This window comes from Triticum aestivum, chromosome 6B (genome assembly GCF_018294505.1).
Source record: "Triticum aestivum cultivar Chinese Spring chromosome 6B, IWGSC CS RefSeq v2.1, whole genome shotgun sequence".
In the NCBI taxonomy this organism is placed as follows: Eukaryota; Viridiplantae; Streptophyta; class Magnoliopsida; order Poales; family Poaceae; genus Triticum; species Triticum aestivum.
This window is the reverse complement of record NC_057810.1, coordinates 87164227-87185036: the sequence shown is the minus strand read 5'-3', so window position 1 is coordinate 87185036 and position 20810 is coordinate 87164227.

Genomic DNA, 20810 nt, shown 5'->3' with positions numbered 1-20810 from the left:
ATTTTTGGTTTATAGATTGGAAAGTAAAGATTGCAAAATAGTAGATCGGAAACTAGCAAGATGTAAACGAGATTCAATAAAATGGAAAAGAGACCCGGGAGCCATAGGTTTCACTAGTGGCTTTTCTCAAGATAGCAAATATTACAGTGGGTGAACAAATTACTGCCGAGCAATTGATAGAAAAGCGCATAGTTATGACGATATCTAAGGCAATGATCATGAACATAGGCATCACGTCCGTGTCAAGTAGACCGACTCCTGCCTGCATCTACTACTATTACTCCACACATCGACCGCTATCCAGCATGCATCTAAAGTATTAAGTTCACAAAGAATGGAGTAACGCATTAAGAAAGATGACATGATGTAGAGGAATTAACTCAAGCAATATGATGAAAACCCCATCTTGTTATCCTCGATGACAACAATACAATATGTGCCTTGCTGCCCCTACTATCACTAGGAAAAGACACCGCAAGATTGAACCCAAAGCTAAGCACTTCTCCCATTGCAAGAAAGATCAATCTAGGAGGCCAAACTAAACTGATAATTCGAAGAGACTTGCAAAGATATCAAATCATGCATAGAAGAATTCAGAGAAGGACCACATAATATCCATACATAATCTTGATCATAAATCCACAATTCACCGGATCTCGGCAAACACACCGCAAAATAGTATTACATCGAATAGATCTCTAAGAACATCAAGGAGACCATGGTATTGAGAATCAAAGAGAGAGAATAAGCCATCTAGCTAATAACATGGACCCGAAGGTCTGTGGTAAACAACCCACGCTTCATTGGAGAGGTAATGGTGTTGACGTAGAAGCCCTCCATGATCGAATCCCCCTCTGGCAGGATGCCGGAAAAGGTCCCTAGATGGGATCTCACGGGTATAGAAGGTTGCGGTGGTTGATACGTCTCCAACGTATCTATAACTTTTGATTGTTCCATGCTATTATATTACCCCTTTTGGATGTTTATGGGCTTTATTTTACACATTTATATCATTTTTGGGACTAACCTACTAACCGGAGGCCCAGCCCGTATTGCTGGTTTTTTTGCCTATTTCAGTATTTCGAAGAAAAGGAATATCAAACGGAGTCCAAACAGAATGAAACCTTCGGGAGCGTGATTTTTGGAATGAACATGATCCAGAGGACTTGGAGTGCAAGGCAAGAAGCAATCGAGGCGGCCGGGAGATAGGAGGGTGCGCCCACCCCTCCTGGGCGCGCCCCTGTCTCCTGGGCCCCTCGAGCGGCCACCGATGTACTTCTTCCTCCTATATATACCTACGTACCCCGAAAACATCCAGGGAGCAATCGAAACACAATTTCCACCACCGTAACCTTCTATATCCGCGAGATCCCATCTTGGAGCCTTCGGCGGTGCTCCGCCGAAGGGGGAATCGACCATGGAGGGCTTCTACATCAACACCATAGCCCCTCCGATGAGTTGTGAGTAGTTTTCCATAGACCTTCGGGTCCATAGTTATTAGCTAGTTGGCTTCTTCTCTCTTTTTGTATCTCAATACAATGTTCTCCCCCTCTCTTGTGGAGATCTATTCGATGTAAACTCTTTTTGCGGTGTGTTTGTCGAGATCCGATGAATTGTGGGCTTATGATCAAGTTTATCTATGAGAAATATTTGAATCTTCTCTGAATTCTTTTATGTATGATTGAGTTATCTTTGCAAGTCTCTTCGAATTATCAGTTTGGTTTGGCCTACTATATTGATCTTTCTTGCCATGGGAGAAGTGCTTAGCTTTGGGTTCAATCTTGCGATGTTCATACCCAGTGACAGAAAGGGTTGCAAGGCACGTATTGTATTGTTGCCATCGAGGATAAAAATATAGGGTTTATTTCATATTGCTTGAGTTTATCCCTCTACATCATGTTATCTTTCTTAATGCGTTACTTTGTTCTTATGAACTTAATACTCTAGATGCATGCTGGATAGCGGTCGATGTGTGGAGTAATAGTAGTAGATGCATGCAGGAATCGGTCTACTTGTCACGGACGTGATGCCTATATACATGATCATGCCTAGATAATCTCATAATTATTCGCTTTTCTATCAATTGCTCGACAGTAATTTGTTCACCCACCGTAATACTTATGCTATCTTGAGAGAAGCCACTAGTGAAACCTATGGCCCCCGGGTCTATCTTTTATCATATAATCTTTCAATCTACTTTTATTTGCATCTTTACTTTTCGCATCTATATTCTAAAATACCAAAAATATATTTATCTTATCATACTATCTCTATCAGATCTCACTTTTGCAAGTGGCCTTGAAGGGATTGACAACCCCTTTATTGCGTTGGTTGTGAGTTATTTGTTTGTTTGTGTAGATGCATGGGACTTTTGACGAGCCTCCTACTGGATTGATACCTTGGTTCTCAAAAACTGGGGGAAATACTTACGCTACTATTGCTGCATCACACTTTCCTCTTCAAGGAAAACCAACGCAAGCTCAAGATGTAGCAAGAAGGATTTCTGGTGCCGTTGTCGGGGAGGTCTTCGCTCAAGTCAAGACATACCAAGTACCCATCACAAACTCATCTCCCTCGCATTTACATTATTTGCCATTTGCCTCTCGTTTTCCTCTCCCCCACTTCACCCTTGCCATTTTATTTGCCCTCTCTTTCCCAATCTTCTCCTCTCTTTTTCGCTTGCCTTTTTTTGTTTGCTCATGTGTTAGATTGTTTACCTTGTCGTTATGGCTAGTCCTCCTATCCTTGTTATTACTCCCGAACATGAAATTCTCAATTTTAAACAAAGGGAGGGAGAAAATTTAAAAGATGCTTGGCATAGAATTTGCAATGCTCAAAATAGATCTACTAGGAAGCTTTCTAATTTTGTTCTTCTTCGCAATTTTTATGTAGGTATTACTCCTTGGAATAGATGTGTTCTTGATACCGTTACAGGAGGGGATTTCTTGAGTAGCCATTTGTTTGATTCTTATAATGCTATGTTAGATTTGTTTGGCCCACCACCTCTTTTGGTTAATGGAACGGTTTTAACTTTAGAACATGTGATGCAACGGCTTGATATTATTGAAAATAAAGTTGCAACTATTGAGTTGATTGAAAATTTGGATAAAAAGATTCATAATCACATTACCCAATATGGATCTAGGGTTGGAGTTACTTTGAAAAATCTTAAAGAGAAAGAACATATATTTAATGAAAAAATAGATCTAGATTCTGCAAGAATCGGTAAACTTGAGGATATCATTACCAACTTAGGTTCCGCATTTTCTTCCATGAAAAACACTCCAAAACCTCCTACCAAAACTTCCAAGTTTATTTATGTTCCTAAAAATAAGGGTGAATCTTCTAGTAAGGGGGGCACGGATCTCAAATCCATAAGTGTTCATCCCAATTGTGTCTCTATCGTTAAGGAACCTTTTGCTACAAACGAATTTCTTGAATTTTTACCTAAAGGTTTAATCATTACTAAAAAGGGAGAAACCCCTAAAGATCATAAGTGCTCTATTGAGGAATTGAGTGCCAAAGATGGCACTAATTAGATCTATCTTCGCTTTTATGCCTAGCTAGGGGCGTTAAACGATAGCGCTAGTTGGGAGGCAACCCAATTTTCTTTATGTTTTTTGTTTTTGTTCCTGTTTAGTAATAAATTTTGCATCTACTTTATGTTTAGATGTTTTTTCATGCTTTAATTAGTGTTTGTGCCAAGTAGAACCTATAGGATAACCTATGATGATAGTTGATTTGATTCTGCTGAAAAACAGAAACTTTGCGCTCACGAGAAAAAAATCAATAAATCATAGAAACGTTCTTTTGCATTGATTCTTTTTGCTGATGATTAATAAACAAAATTTTCAGGACTTCCTATTTTAGTAGGATTTTTAGAGTTACAGAAGTTTGCATTAGTTACAGATTTCTTCAGACTGTTCTGTTTTTGACAGATTCTGTTTTTCGTGTGTTGTTTGCTTATTTTGATGCATCTATGGCTAGTATTAAGTGGTATGAACCATATAGAACTTGGAATACAGTAGGTTTAACACCAAAATAAATAAATAATGAGTTCATTGCAGTACCTTATGTGGTGGTTTTGTTTTCTTTCACTAACGGAGCTTATGAGATTTCCTGTTGAGTTTTGTGTTGTGAAGTTTTCAAGTTTTGGGTAAAGCTTTGATGGACTATGGAATAAAGGGTGGCAAAAGCCTAAGCTTGGGGATTCCCAAGGCACCCCAATATATTCAGGAGTAGCCAAAATCCTAAGCTTGGGGATGCCCCCGGAAGGCATCCCCTCTTTCGTCTTCGTTCATTGGTAACTTTACTTGGAGCTATATTTTTAATCGCCACATGATATGTGTTTTGCTTGGAGCGTCGTGTATTATATTAGTATTTGATTTTTAGTTTACCACAATCATACTTATGTACACACCTTTTGGGACAAGCCTCCTTGATTAGAATTTATGAGAATACTCTATGTGCTTCACTTATATCTTTTGAGCTAGATAGTTTTTGCTCTAGTGCTTCATTTATATCTTTTAGAGCACGGCGGTGGCTTAATTTTATAGAAATTGCTAGTATCTCATGCTTCACTTATATTATTTTGAGAGTCTCTTATAATAGCATGGTATTTGCTATGGTTATGAATTTGGTCTTAGAATGATGAGCATCCAAGTTGGGTATAATAAAAACTATCATAGAAAGTGCATTAAACACTAGGATCAATTTGATGCTTGATAATTGTTTTGAGATATAAAGGTAGTAGTGTTAGAGTCATGCTAGTGGGTAATTATGAAATTGAGAAATACTTTTGTTGAAGTTGGCAAGTCCCGTAGCATGCACCTATGGTAAAAGTTGTGTGACAAATTTGTTGCATGAGGTGCTCTTTTGAGTGTCTTCCTTATGAGTGGCAGTCGGGGGCGAGCGATGGTCTTTTCCTACAAATCTATCCCTCTAGGGGCATGCATAGTAGTACTTTGCTTCGAGGGCTAAGTAGACTTTTGCAATAAGTATATGAGTTCTTTATGACTAATGTGAGTCCATGGATATACTCACACTCATCCTTCCACTTTGCTAGCCTCTATTATACCGCACAACTTTCGCCGGTAACATGCACCCATCCTCCAAACAGCCACCATACCTACCTATTATGGCATTTCCATAGCCATTCCGAGATTAATTGCCATGCAACTTTCCACTGTTCCGTTTATTATGACACGCTCCATCATTGTCATATTGCTCTTTGCATGATCATGTAGTTGACATCGTATTTGTGGTAAAGCCACCTTCATAATTTTCATACATGTCGCTCTTGATTCATTGCATACCCCGGTACACCGCCGGAGGCATTCATATAGAGTCATATCTTGTTCTAGCTTTGAGTTGTAATTCTTGAGTTGTAAATCAATAAAAGTGTGATGATCTTCATTATTAGAGCATTGTCCCAGTGAGAAAAGGATGATGAAGACTATGATTCCCCCACAAGTCGGGATGAGACTTCGGACTTTACAAAAAGAAAAAAAAGGAGAAAGGCCAAAAAGAAAAAAAAATAGAAAGGCCAAAGAAAAAAAAGAAGAAAAAAAAAGAAAAAAAAAGAAAAAAAGAAAAAAATGAGAGAAAAAGAGAGAAGGGACATTTGCTACTATCTCTTTTCCACACTTGTGCTTCAAAGTAGCACCATGATCTTCATGATAGAGAGTCTTCTATGTTGTCACTTTCATATACTAGTGGGAATTTTTCATTATAGAACTTGGCTTGTATAGTCCAATGATGGGCTTCCTCAAAATGCCCTAGGTCTTCGTGAGCAAGCGAGTTGGATGCACACCCACTTAGTTTCTTTTGTCGAGCTTTCATATATTTATAGCTCTAGTGCAGCCGTTGCATGGCAATCCCTACTCACTCACATTGATATCTATTAATGGGCATCTCCATAGCCCATTGATACGCCTAGTTGATGTGAGACTATCTTCTCCTTGTTTGTCCTTACAACCACCACCATATACCACCATAGTGCTATGTCCATGGCTTGTGTTCATGTATTGCGTAAGAGTTGAAAAAAGCTGAAGCGCGTTAAAAAGTATGAACCAATTGCTTGGCTCGCCATCGGGGTTGTACATGATGGGAGTATTTTGTGTAATGAAAATGAAGCATGGCCTAACTATATGATTTTGTAGGGATAAGCTTTCTTTGGCTATGCTATTTTGATAGGACATGATTATTTATTAGTATGCTTCGAAATATTATTATTATTATGTTTTATAAGCTTTTATCTTGAATCATTTGGATCTGAACAATCATGCCACAATAAAGAAAATTACATTGAGAATTATGCTAGGTACCATTCCACATCAAAAATTCTGTTTTTATCATTTACCTACTCGAGGACGAGCGGGAGTTAAGCTTGGGGATGCTTGATACATCTCCAACATATCTATAATTTTTTATTGTTTCATGCTATTATATTACCCCTTTTGGATGTTTATGGGCTTTCTTTTACACATTTTTATCATTTTTGGGACTAACCTACTAACCGGAGGCCCAGCCCGTATTGCTGTTTTTTTGCCTATTTCAGTATTTCGAAGAAAAGGAATATCAAACGGAGTCCAAACGGAATGAAACCTTAGGGAGCGTGACTTTTGGAACGAACGTGATCCAGAGGACTTGGAGTGCAAGTCAAGAAGCAATCGAGGCGGCTAGGAGATAGGAGGGCGCACCCACCCCTCCTGGGCGCGCCCCTGTCTCCTGGGCCCCTCGAGCGGCCACCGACGTACTTCTTCCTCCTATATATACCTGCGTACCCCGAAAACATCCAAGGAACAACCGAAACACAATTTCCACCGTTGTAACCTTCTGTATCCACGAGATCCCATCTTGGAGCCTTCGTCGGCGCTCCACCGGAGGGAGAATCGACCATGGAGGGCTTGTACATCAACACCATAGCCCCTCCGATGAGTTGTGAGTAGTTTACCACAGACCTTCAGGTCCATAGTTATTAGCTAGTTGGCTTCTTCTCTCTTTTTAGATCTCAATACAATGTTCTCCCCCTCTCTTGTGGAGATCTATTCGATGTAAACTCTTTTTGCGGTGTGTTTGTCGAGATCCGATGAATTATGGGTTTATGATCAAGTTTTTCTATGAGAAATATTTGAATCTTCTCTGAATTCTTTTATGTATGATTGAGTTATCTTTGCAAGTCTCTTCAAATTATCAGTTTGGTTTGGCCTACTAGATTGATCTTTCTTGCCATGGGAGAAATGCTTAGCTTTGGGTTCAATCTTGCGGTGTCCTTACCCAGTGAGAGAAAGGGTTGCAAGGCACGTATTATATTGTTGCCATCAAGGATAAAAAGATGGGGTTTATTTCATATTGCTTGAGTTTATCCCTCTACATCATGTCATCTTTCTTAATGTGTTACTCTGTTCTTATGAACTTAATACTCTACATGCATGCTGGATAGCAGTCGATGTGTGGAGTAATAGTAGTAGATGCAGGCAGGAGTCGGTCTACTTGTCACGGACATGATGCCTATATACATGATCATGCCTAGATAATCTCATAATTATTCGCTTTTCTATCAATTGCTCGATAGTATTTTGTTCACCCACCTTAATACTTGAGAGAAGCCACTAGTGAAACCTATGGCCCCCGGGTCTATCTTTTATCATGTAAGTTTTCAATCTACTTTTATTTGCATCTTTACTTTTTGCATCTATATTATAAAATACCAAAAATATATTTATCTTATCATACTATCTCTATCAGATCTCACTTTCGCAAGTGGCCGTGAAGGGATTGACAACCCCTTTATTGCGTTGGTTGTGAGTTCTTTGTTTGTTTGTGTAGGTGTGTGGGTGATGAGGACATCAATACAATTGTTACACCCACAGCCCCTGCTGCTATACATACTGGACCAATTACTAGAGCTCGTGCACGCCAACTAAATTACCAGGTACTTTCGTTTCTTGGTAATGATTCTAATGTTCATGAGAATATGATGCTGCCTAAATTGGATACATTTGTTTTGCTTACAAATGAAGGGCCTAGCTTGGAGAAGGATGAACATTGGAGCAAGAACAAGCATGGAGATGATGGCATGCGCAAGGGGAACAAGAACGGAGTTACAAGTGATGATTTCAGGACTTTGAAGCCACCATAATGGGTGCATGAAGCCTTGGACGAAATATACAAGATGCCACTTCATAAATTTTGTCCCGAGGCTATTTTAGGTGCTGCGTCACCTTATTATTGGGCCAGGCCCATGTAATTTCGAAATACATAAGTATAGGCTATTTTTAGAGTTCGTATGTGTGGGGAAACAAGAGATAGGGTTGATTTCGGACCCCTCCACCAAGGGCCACGAAATTCCCCCCCTCTTCCTCCATATATACAGCCATTAGGGCATCGTTTAGACTTTGGGTTTTGTTTAGATTAAAAGTTCGCCATAGCTGCAACTTCGCGTACTTCGTTTGTGTTCAACGACCAGACAAAGGCGTCACAGAACCCCACCTTGATCAATAAAGCTTTCATCTTATATTCGCAATATCCAGATTGCAATCTCAGTTTCTTGCTTGTTCTTCGTTTGCTCGCAGGAAACAGACCCTCGTGGTCAGGTTGATCGTGCTCCGGCGTGGTCAATAACCTCTTGGAGTTGGTTTAGCGATTGCTAAGGCGCGACGTCCTCGCACCTTCGTAGTCGGATCGTCAAAGTCGACTTCCACCAAAGCGAAAACCATCATCTCATCGAAAGACGGGACACCTCCGCCTCCATCAAGTGGTATCAGATTTCCAGGTTGCTCGGTGAGATTTTACAGTTTTTCGTAGTTTAGATCGAGTCTGTTCTTCATACCTACAGTCCACGAAAAAGCCACACAAAAAAAAATTAGGGTTAGTTCATCATATCCGAACCAATCTGAGCCTTTGCATAATCTTTTTAGGGTTTTGCTTTGTTGAATTTGCGGTTGCATCGTCGGTCTAGTTGTTGGTCTTAGAGTCTAGTCTTTTAGAGTTTCGAGTTCTGGTCATAAGTTGTCACGCCGCCGCCGCACCATCATCATCGCCCCTGCCATCTACCACCACCGCTCCGAATCCGTATCCATATACCACCACCAATCCGTGCCCATATACCACCACTGATCCATATCCATATACTACCACCACTACCACCACCGCTGCCATATACCACCACCATATATCCACCACCAATCCGAGTTCCTTGCTTATTAGGTTTGTTTTCGGGATCCATCTAGATTCCGATTCGTGTTTCCTTGCCGGAGTCGGGTAGCCACGCTCCGTTTAGGCCCAAAATTTTTCGAAAACGCGTTTTTCGAAAAAAAATTCTGGCTATCCTATTTTTAGGTGTTTCTGAGTGTTTTGAGACAGGTGCCATTATAGGAAGTTTTTTTTGACCCGTTTCCAGTTTTTGGGTCCGGGCAGTCGAAAAAAAAAATTGGTCGAAAAATTTCGTGCCCATCCTGTCAGTTTGAGCTAGGAAGAGTTTTCAGACACTCGCCATTATAGTGATTTTTCGCAAAAAAAAAGCAGCGCAAAAAAAAAGAGCGCAAAAAAAAGAGCGAATTTTTTTTTTCAGAGTGTGCTTTTCCCTTGTTTACGTGCCGCCCGTGATTTTGTTGGTGTTCTAGGCTCGCGTCGCTAGCACAGTCTAGCCTAGGACCAGCACAGTACCGTCGTTGAGCGTTTATTCAACTTTGCATCTCTGAATTGATTATTGCTGACCCTTTTTGCTACCATAGTATAAGCCTTCCCAGCTCCACATACATCTACGTCGTGCGTTTGACTCTCCCTGGTAATCGCTCTATCCAAGCTTTGAGAGTTGTGACTACAACGGTTGCCGATCACCGCCTGTTGCTGGGTAAGAACTGGTAAGAATTTGAGTTTTGCTTGACGGATTTGTGACACCCACCACCACCACTTGTTCGTAGTCTGTAGGATCATATTCTTGTGTGTTTCTATTGCTGCTAACCATGCCAGGATCACAAGCCGACGAGATTGACTGGGAGAATTTATCGAACAAGGAGCTTCATGATAAGTTTCAGCAAATGATGACTGAACAGGTGCAAGATGTGCTGAACAATTTTGAAGAGGCCATGGAGAAGATCACTGGCCTTGAGAAGACGTTCGAAACAAAGCTTGATAACAGATTTAATGAATTGCTCGCGCGTCTTCCACCACCACCACCCGCTGCACCTAACGCACCTCTCCAACAACAACAACAACGACTACCTCCACGTCGCGAAATAGACCTTCGCCGAGCGAGCCGTGTTCCTCTTGCGTTTGGCCAAACTGTTGGTGCTGCTGTTGATACTTCTCTGGCTCCTGCTACTGCTGTTGCTGGTACCCAGGAGGATGATGAGTATGCGGGCGATTATGAGGATGAGGTTGATCAAAATCAGATCTACGAGTAGCCACCAGCACCACCACCAGCAGGTCGACCTCAGGTATATATTCGTAATGGTAGGCCTGCACCACCACCTCAGGTACGAGATGATGTCCATATTCCTAAACTGAAATTGAATATTCCACCATTTGAGGGTAGATATGTTCCTGATATATATCTTACTTGGGAGTTAGAAACTGAACAACGATTTACATGTTTACAATATCCTGAGGAGAGACGAGTTGCTGCTGCTGTTTGTGCTTTCACTAGTTTTGCATGTGTATGGTGGTCTGAACATTGTAGATTATATCCTATTCCAACTACTTGGGCTGCTTTGAAAACTGCTATGCGTACGCGTTGGGTTCCACCATATTATCAACGTGAATTGCTTCAAAAATTGCAGCGTTTAAGACAAGGGAAAAATTCTGTAGAAGAATATTATCAGGAATTACAAACTGGCATGATTAGATGTGGTATTGTTGAGGAGAATGAAGCTATGGTTGCACGTTTTCTGGGTGGATTAAATAGAGAGATTCAGACCATTCTAGACTATAAGGAGTATACTAATATCACTCGTTTATTCCATCTTGCTTGTAAAGCTGAACGTGAAGTGCAGGATCGACAAGCATTGGGGCAAACTAACTTTTCTGCAGGCCGACCTTCATCATGGACACCACGTGCATCTTCTACTTCAACTGCACCAGCACCTCCATCCAGTGCCACCTCCAGCCGTGATACAAGAAAACAGGCACAACCACCATTATCTTCCAAGAGCGCACCTGCGGGTCCTGCACAGCGTTCTTCTTCTTCCATGGCATCAACAGGGCACACAAGTGATATTATTTGTCGTCGTTGTAAGGGAGGAGGTCATTATGCGAGGGAATGCAAATCTCCGCGTGTGATGATTGCTACCGCGGATGGTGGATATGAGTCCGCTAGTGACTATGATGAGGAGACATTGGCTCTTATTACACGTGAAGAACATGGTGGAGATGATTCTGATCATGAGACGCAATACATGGCTCCTGAAGACGCTGACAGGTATGAATGTTCAGTTGCTCAACGTGTTTTGAGTGTGCAGGTCACACAAGCTGAGCAAAATCAGAGGCACAATTTGTTCCATACCAAGGGAGTTGTGAAGGAACGTTCTGTGCGCGTCATAATAGACGGAGGGAGCTGCAACAACTTGGCTAGCATGGAGATGGTGGAGAAGCTTTCTCTCACCACAAGACCACATCCACATCCTTACTACATCCAATGGTTCAACAACAGCGGCAAGGTTAAGGTAACACGTACTGTTCGTGTGCATTTTAGTATCCCTACATATGCTGATTATGTTGATTGTGATGTGGTACCTATGCAAGCATGTTCCTTATTACTTGGTAGACCATGGCAATTTGATAAAAATTCTGTACACCATGGTAGAAACAATCACTATACTCTTGTTCATAAGGATAAAAATATTACATTGCTTCCTATGACTCCTGATTCCATTTTGAAAGATGATATTAATAGAGCTAATAAAGCACAACAGGAGAAGAATAAGAGTGAAAATCAGATTGTGGCAAAAGAATTTGAGCAACAAATGAAGCCTAATAATAAACCATCTAGTGTTGCTTCTGAAATTAAATTGAAAAGTGCATGTTTATTTGCCACCAAATCTGATATTGATGAGCTAGATTTCAGCAAATCTGTTTGCTATGCTTTTGTGTGCAAAGAGGCATTATTTTCATTCGAGGACGTGCCTTCCTCTTTGCCTCCTGCTGTCACTAACATTTTGCAGGAGTTCGCTGACGTTTTTCCACAAGACGTGCCACCGGGATTACCGCCTATTCGAGGGATTGAGCATCAGATTGACTTAATTCCCGGTGCTTCACTGCCAAACCGTGCACCATACCGTACCAATCCAGAGGAGACGAAGGAGATTATGCGTCAATTACAAGAGCTTCTCGACAAAGGTTATATACGCGAATCCCTTAGTCCTTGTGCTGTTCCTATTATTCTAGTGCCGAAAAAGGATGGCACATCACGTATGTGTGTTGATTGTAGAGGCATTAATAATATTACTATTCGTTATCGTCATCCTATTCCTAGGCTAGATGATATGCTTGATGAATTGAGTGGCTCTACAATATTCTCCAAAGTTGATTTGCGTAGTGGCTACCATCAAATTCGTATGAAATTGGGAGATGAATGGAAAACAACATTTAAAACTAAGTTTGGATTATATGAGTGGTTAGTCATGCCTTTTGGGTTAACTAATGCACCTAGTACTTTCATGAGATTAATGAACGAAGTTTTACGTGCTTTCATTGGACGATTTGTGGTAGTTTACTTTGATGACATATTGATTTATAGCAGATCTTTGGAAGAACATTTGGAACATTTACGTGCTGTTTTTATTGCTCTACGTGATGCACGTTTGTTTGGTAACCTTGGGAAGTGCACCTTTTGCACCGACCGAGTATCTTTTCTTGGCTATGTTGTTACTCCACAGGGAATTGAAGTTGATAAAGCCAAGATTGAAGCTATTGAGAGTTGGCCGCAACCCAAAACGGTCACACAAGTGAGGAGTTTTCTTGGCCTCGCTGGATTCTATAGGCGTTTTGTGAGAGATTTCAGCACCATTGCTGCACCTCTCAATGAGCTTACAAAGAAAGATGTGCCTTTTCTTTGGGGTACCGCACAGGAAGAAGCCTTCATGGTATTGAAAGATAAGTTGACACATGCTCCTTTACTTCAACTTCCTGATTTTAATAAGACTTTGAGCTTGAATGTGATGCTAGTGGAATTGGATTAGGAGGTGTGTTATTACAAGATGGCAAACCTGTTGCATACTTTTCTGAAAAATTGAGTGGGCCTAGTCTGAATTATTCTACTTATGATAAAGAATTATATGCTCTTGTTCGGACTTTAGAAACATGGCAACATTATTTATGGCCCAAAGAATTTGTTATACATTCTGATCATGAATCTTTGAAACATATTAAAAGTCAAGCTAAACTGAATCGTAGACATGCTAAATGGGTTGAATTCATTGAGACTTTCCCTTATGTCATTAAACACAAGAAGGGAAAAGAAAATGTTATTGCTGATGCATTGTCTCGTCGCTATACTATGCTTTCACAACTTGACTTCAAAATATTTGGTTTGGAGACCATCAAAGATCAATATGTGCATGATGCTGATTTTAAAGATGTAATGCAGAATTGTAAAGAAGGAAGAATGTGGAACAAGTTTGTTGTTAACGATGGATTTGTGTTTCGTGCTAACAAGCTATGCATTCCAGCTAGCTCCGTTCGTCTTTTGTTGTTGCAGGGGGCGCATGGAGGAGGATTAATGGGACACTTTGGCGTGAAGAAGATGGAGGACGTACTTGCTACACATTTCTTTTGGCCAAAGATGAGACGGGATGTTGAGCGTTTTATTGCTCGCTGCACTACATGTCAAAAAGCTAAGTCACGACTCAATCCTCATGGTTTATATATGCCTTTGCCTGTACCTAGTGTTCCTTGGGAGGATATATCTATGGACTTTGTTTTAGGTTTACCTCGAACAAAGAAGGGGAGGGATAGCATATTTGTTGTCGTGGATAGATTCTCGAAAATGGCACACTTTATACCATGTCATAAAAGTGATGATGCCGTTAATGTTGCTGATTTGTTCTTTCGTGAAATTATTCGCTTGCATGGTGTGCCAAATACTATTGTTTCAGATCGTGATACTAAATTTCTTAGCCACTTTTGGAGATGTTTATGGGCTAAGTTGGGGACTAAACTGCTTTTTAGTACTACTTGTCACCCCCAAACTGATGGACAAACTGAAGTAGTCAATAGAACGTTGTCTACTATGCTTAGGGCTATTTTGAAGAATAATAAGAAAATGTGGGAGGAATGCTTGCCTCATATTGAATTTGCTTATAATCGTTCATTGCATTCTACTACTAAGATGTGCCCTTTTGAAGTTGTGTATGGTTTCCTACCTCGTGCACCTATTGATTTGTTGCCTCTTCCATCTTCGGAGAAGGTTAATTTTGATGCTAAACAACGTGCTGAATTGATTTTAAAAATGCATGAGTTAACTAAGGAAAACATTGAGCGTATGAATGCTAAATATAAACTTGCTGGAGATAAGGGTAGAAAACATGTTGTGTTTGCACCTGGAGATCTTGTTTGGTTACATTTGCGTAAGGATAGATTTCCTGATTTGCGCAAATCAAAGTTAATGCCACGTGCTAATGGTCCCTTTAAGGTGTTAGAGAAAATAAATGATAATGCATATAAACTGGAGCTGCCTGCAGATTTTGGGGTTAGTCCCACTTTTAACATTGCAGATTTGAAGCCTTATTTGGGTGAGGAAGATGAACTTCCGTCGAGGACGACTTCATTTCAAGAAGGGGAGGATGATGAGGACATCAATACAATTGTTACACCCACATCCCCTGCTGCTATACATACTGGACCAATTACTAGAGCTCGTGCACGCCAACTAAATTACCAGGTACTTTCGTTTCTTGGTAATGATTCTAATGTTCATGAGAATATGATGCTGCCTAAATTGGATACATTTGTTTTGCTTACAAATGAAGGGCCTAGCTTGGAGAAGGATGAACATTGGAGCAAGAACAAGCATGGAGATGATGGCATGCGCAAGGGGAACAAGAACGGAGTTACAAGTGATGATTTCAGGACTTTGAAGCCACCATAATGGGTGCATGAAGCCTTGGACGAAATATACAAGTTGCCACTTCATAAATTTCGTCCCGAGGCTATTTTAGGTGTTGCGTCACCTTATTATTGGGCCAGGCCCATGTAATTTCGAAATACATAAGTATAGGCTATTTTTAGAGTCCGTATGTGTGGGGAAACAAGAGATAGGGTTGATTTCGGACCCCTCCACCAAGGGCCACGAAATTCCCCCCCTCTTCCTCCATATATACAGCCCTTAGGGCATCGTTTAGACTTTGGGTTTTGTTTAGATTAAAAGTTCGCCATAGCTGCAACTTCGCGTACTTCGTTTGTGTTCGACGACTAGACAAAGGCGTCACAGAACCCCACCTTGATCAATAAAGCTTTCATCTTATATTCGCAATATCCAGATTGCAATCTCAGTTTCTTGCTTGTTCTTCGTTTGCTCGCAGGAAACAGACCCTCGTGGTCAGGTTGATCGTGCTCCGGCGTGGTCAATAACCTCTCGGAGTTGGTTTAGCGATTGCTAAGGCGCGACGTCCTCGCACGTTCGTAGTCGGATCGTCAAAGTCGACTTCCACCAAAGCGAAATCCATCATCTCATCGAAAGACGGGACACCTCCGCCTCTATCAGTGGGACTTTTGAGGAGCCTCCTACTGGATTGATACCTTGGTTCTCAAAAACTAAGGGAAATACTTATGCTACTATTGCTGCATCACCCTTTCCTCTTCAAGGAAAACCAACGCAAGCTCAAGACGTAGCAGTGGTGGAAAAGTGGTTTCGTGGCTCTCCTGGATGTTTTCAGGGTATAAGAGTATATATAGGCGAAGGAACTAGGTCAGGAGAGCTACAAGGGGCCCATGAGGGGTGGGGGTGCGCCCTACCCCCCTGGGCACGCCCTCCTGCCTCGTGGCTTCCTCATTGCATCTCCAAGTCTTCTGGTTTGCTTTCGGTCCAAGAAAGATCATCGTGAAGGTTTCGTCCCGTTTGGACCCCGTTTGGTATTCCTTTTTTGCAAAACTCTAAAATAGGCAAAAAAGAAACTGGCACTGGGCCCTCGGTTAATAGGTTAGTCCCAAAAATAATATAAAATAGCATATTAATGCCTATTAAACATCCAAAACAGATAATATAATAGCATGGAACAATCAAAAATTATAGATACGTTGTAGACGTATCAAGCATCCCCAAGCTTAATTCATGCTCGTCCTCGAGTAGGTAAATGATAAAAAACAGAATTTTTGATGTGGTATGCTACCTAACATATTTATCCATATAATTTTCTTTATTTTGGCATGAATGTTCAGATCCGAAAGATTCAAGACAAAAGTTTAATATTGACATAAAAACAATAATACTTCAAGTATACTAACAAAGCAATCACGTCTTCTTAAAATAACATGGCGAAAGAAAGCTAACCCTACAAAATCATATATTCAGGCTATGCTCTATCTTCATCACACAAAATATTTAAATCATGCACAACCCCGGTTTTAGCCAAGCAATTGTTTCATACTTTAGTATTTTCAAACTTTTTCAATCTTCATGCAATACATGAGCATGAGCCACTATAAGTGGAATAGAATGGTGGTTGTGGAGAAGACAAAAAGGAGAAGATAGTCTCACATCAACTAGGCATATCAACGGGCTATGGAGATGCCCATCAATAGATATCAATGTGAGTGAGTAGGGATTGCCATGCAACGGATGCACTAGAGCTATAAGTGTATGAAAGTTCAAAAAGAAACTAAGTGGGTGTGCATCCAACTTGCTTGCTCAAGAAGACCTACGGCACTTTGAGGAAGCCCATCATTTAATATACAAGCCAAGTTCTGTAATGAAAATTCCCACTAGTATATGAAAGTGACAACATAGGAGACTCTCTATCATGAAGATAAGGGTGCTACTTTGAAGCACGCGTGTGGAAAAAGGATAATAACATTGCCCCTTCTCTCTTTTTCTCTCTTTTTTATTTTTTATTTGTGACTTCTCCTTTTTTATGGCCTCTTTTTTTATTTTATTTTTCGTCCGGGGTCTCATCCCGACTTGTGGGGGAATCATAGTCTCCATCATCCTTTCCTCACATGGGACAATGCTCTAATAATGAAGATGATCACACTTTTATTTACTTACAACTCAATACTTAGAACAAAATATGACTCTATGTGAATGCCTCCAGAGGTGTACCGGGATGTGCAATGATTCAAGAGTGACATGTATGAAAGAATTATGAACGGTGGCTTTGCCACAAATACAATGTCAACTACATGATCATGCAAAGCAATATGACAATGATGAAGTGTGTCATAATAAACGGAACGATGGAAAGTTGCATGGCAATATATCTCGGAATGGCTATGGAAATGCCATAATAGGTAGGTATGGTGGCTGTTTTTAGGAAGGTAATGGTGGGTGTTATGGTACCGGCAAAAGTTGCGAGACACAAGAGAGGCTAGCAATGGTGGAAGGGTGAGAGTGTGTATAATCCATGCACTCAACATTAGTCATAAATAACTCACATACTTATTGCAAAAATCTACAAGTCATCAAAACAAAGTACTACACGCATGCTCCTAGGGGAAGGGTTGGTAGGAGTTAACCATCACGCGATCCCGACCTCCACTCATAAGGAAGACAATCAATAAATAAATCATGCTCTGACTTCATCACATAACGGTTCACCATACGTGCATGCTACGGGAATCACAAACTTTAATGCAAGTATCTCTCAAATTCAAAATTACTCCACTAGCATGACTCTAATATCACCATCTTCATATCTCAAAACAATCATAAAGAATCAAACTTCTCATAGTATTCAACGCACTTTATATGAAAGATTTTATTATATCCATCTTGGATGCCCATCATATTAGGACTAATTTTATAACCAAAGCAAATTACCATGATGTTCTAAAAGACTCTTAGAATAATATAAGTGAAGCATGAGAGTTCAACAATTTCTATAAAATAAAACCACCTCCATGCTCTAAAAAGATACTCCCTCTGTCCCAAAATAAGTGATTCAAGTTTGTACTAACTTTGTACTAAGCCTAGTACAAAGTTGAGTCACTTATTTTGGGACGGAGGGAGTATAAGTGAAGCACTAGAGCAATATTTTCTAGCTCAAAAGATATAAGTGAAGCACATAGAGCATTCTAATAAATCACGATTCATGCATGTATCTTCGAAAAGGTGTGTACAGAAAGGATGATTGTGGTAAACCAAAAAGCAAAGGCTCAAATCATACAAGACACTCCAAGCAAAACACATATCATGTGGTGAATAAAAATATAGGCTCAAGTAAAGTTACCGATAGACGAAGACGAAAGAGGGGATGCCTTCCGGGGCATCCCCAAGCTTAGGATTTTGGTTGCCCTTGAATTTTACCTTGGGGTGCCTTGGGCATCCCCAAGATTAGGCCCTTGCCACTCCTTATTCCATAGTCCATCAAATCCTTACCCAAAACTTGAAAACTTCACAACACAAAACTCAACAGAAAATCTCATGAGCTCCGTTAGTATAAGAAAATAAATCACCACTTTATTTATATTGGTGTAATATCTACTGTATTCCAACTTCTCCATGGTTCATACCCCCGATACTACTCATAGATTCATCAAAATAAGCAAACAACACGCGAAAAACAGAATCTGTCAAAAACAGAGCAGTCTGTAGTAATTTGTAACTCTTGAATACTTATGTAACTCCAAAAAATCTAAAATAAATTGATGAAATTGAGTAATTTGTCTATTAATCTTCTGCAAAAATAATCAACTTAAAATCACTCTTTTGTTAAAAATGACAACTAATCTCGTGAGTGAAAAGTTTCTGTTTTTTTCAGCAAGATCAAATTAACTTTCACCCAAGTCTTCCCAAAGGTTCTACTTGGCACAAACACTAATTAAAACTTAAAACCACATCTAACCAGAGTCTAGATGAATTATTTGTTACTAAACAGGAGCAAAAAGTAAAGAACAAAAATAAAATTCGGTTGCCTCCCAACAAGCATTATTGTTTAACGCCCCTAGCTAGGCATAAAAACACGAATGGATCTAGGTATTGCCATCCTTGGTATGCAATCCATAAGTGGCTCTCATAATAGATTCATAAGGCAATTTAATTTTTCTTCCTACGATTTTCCATGCCTTTCCTTAACGGAAATTGGAACCTAATGTTTCCTTATTTCATGTCAATAATTGCACCAATCGTTCTAAGGAAAGGTCTACCAAGAATAATAGGACATGTGGGATTGCAATCTATATCAAGAACAATGAAATCTATGGGCACATAATTCCTATTTGCAACAATAATAACATCATTAATCCTTCACATAGGTTTCTTAATGGTGGAATCCGCAAGATGCAAATTTAAAGAACAATCATCAAATTCACGGAAACCTAGCACATCACACAAAGTTTTTGGGATCGTGGAAACACTAGCACCCAAATCACACAAAGCATAGCATTCATAATCTTTAATCTTAATCTTAATAGTAGGTTCCCACTCATCATAAAAGTTTTCTAGGGATAGAAACTTCTAGTTCAAGCTTTTCTTCAAAAGATTGCATCATAGCAACAACGATATGTTTTCTAAAAGCTTTGTTTTGATTATAAGCATTAGGGGAATTTAACACGGATTGCAACAAAGAAATACAATCTATTAAAGAACAATTATCATAATTAAATTCCTTGAAATCCAAAATAGTGGGTTCATTGCTACCTAAAGTCTTAACCTCTTTAATCCCACTTTTATCAGTTTTTGCATCTAGATCTAAAAACTCCGAATCATTGGGACGCCTTTTAACTAAAGTTGACTCATCTCCAGTACCATCTTTATCAAGATTCATATTGGAAAACACAGATTTACTAGGAGTCACATCAATCACTTTTAGATCTTCATCATTATTATCATGAAAACTAGAAGAATACGCTTTTAAAAACCAATCTTTTTTAGCACGCATCTTAGCGGTTCTTTCTTTGCATTCATCAATGGAAATTCTCATGGGCTTGAGAGACTCATTGATATCATGCTTAGGTGGGATAGGTCTAAGTTTTAAAGAATCAACATCAAGAGAAAATTCTATCCATGTTCCTAGCCAACTCATCAATCTTAAGCAATTTTTCTTCAATCAAAGCATTGAATTTTTTTTGCGAACTCATAAATTCTTTAAAACTATTCTCAAAATCAGAGGGAAACTTATTAAAATTTCCATAAGAATTGTTGTAGGAATTACCATAATTATTAGAGGAATTACTAGAAAACGGCCTAGGATTAAAATTGCCTCTATACGCGTTGTTACCAAAATTGTTCCTACCAACAAAATTCACATCCATAGATTTATTATTATTCGAATGAAAAAAAAAGATTTATTATTATTCTCAATAAAAGTGGACAAAGGCATATCATTAGGATCAGAAGAGATACTTTTATTGGCAAATAATTTCATAAGTTCATCCATCTTTCCACTCAAAACATTAATCTCTTCAGTCGCATGAACTTTTTTACTAGTGGATCTTTTGGTGTGCCATTGAGAATAATTAACCATAATATTATCTAGGAGCTTAGTAGCCTCTCCTAAAGTGATTTCCATAAAAGTGCCTCACGCGGCCGAATCTAAAAGATTTCTAGAAGCAAAATTCAATCCAGCATAAAAAATTTGTATTATCATCCACAAATTCAGACCATGTGTAGGGCAATTACGTATCATCAATTTCATCCTCTCCCAAGATTGTGCAAC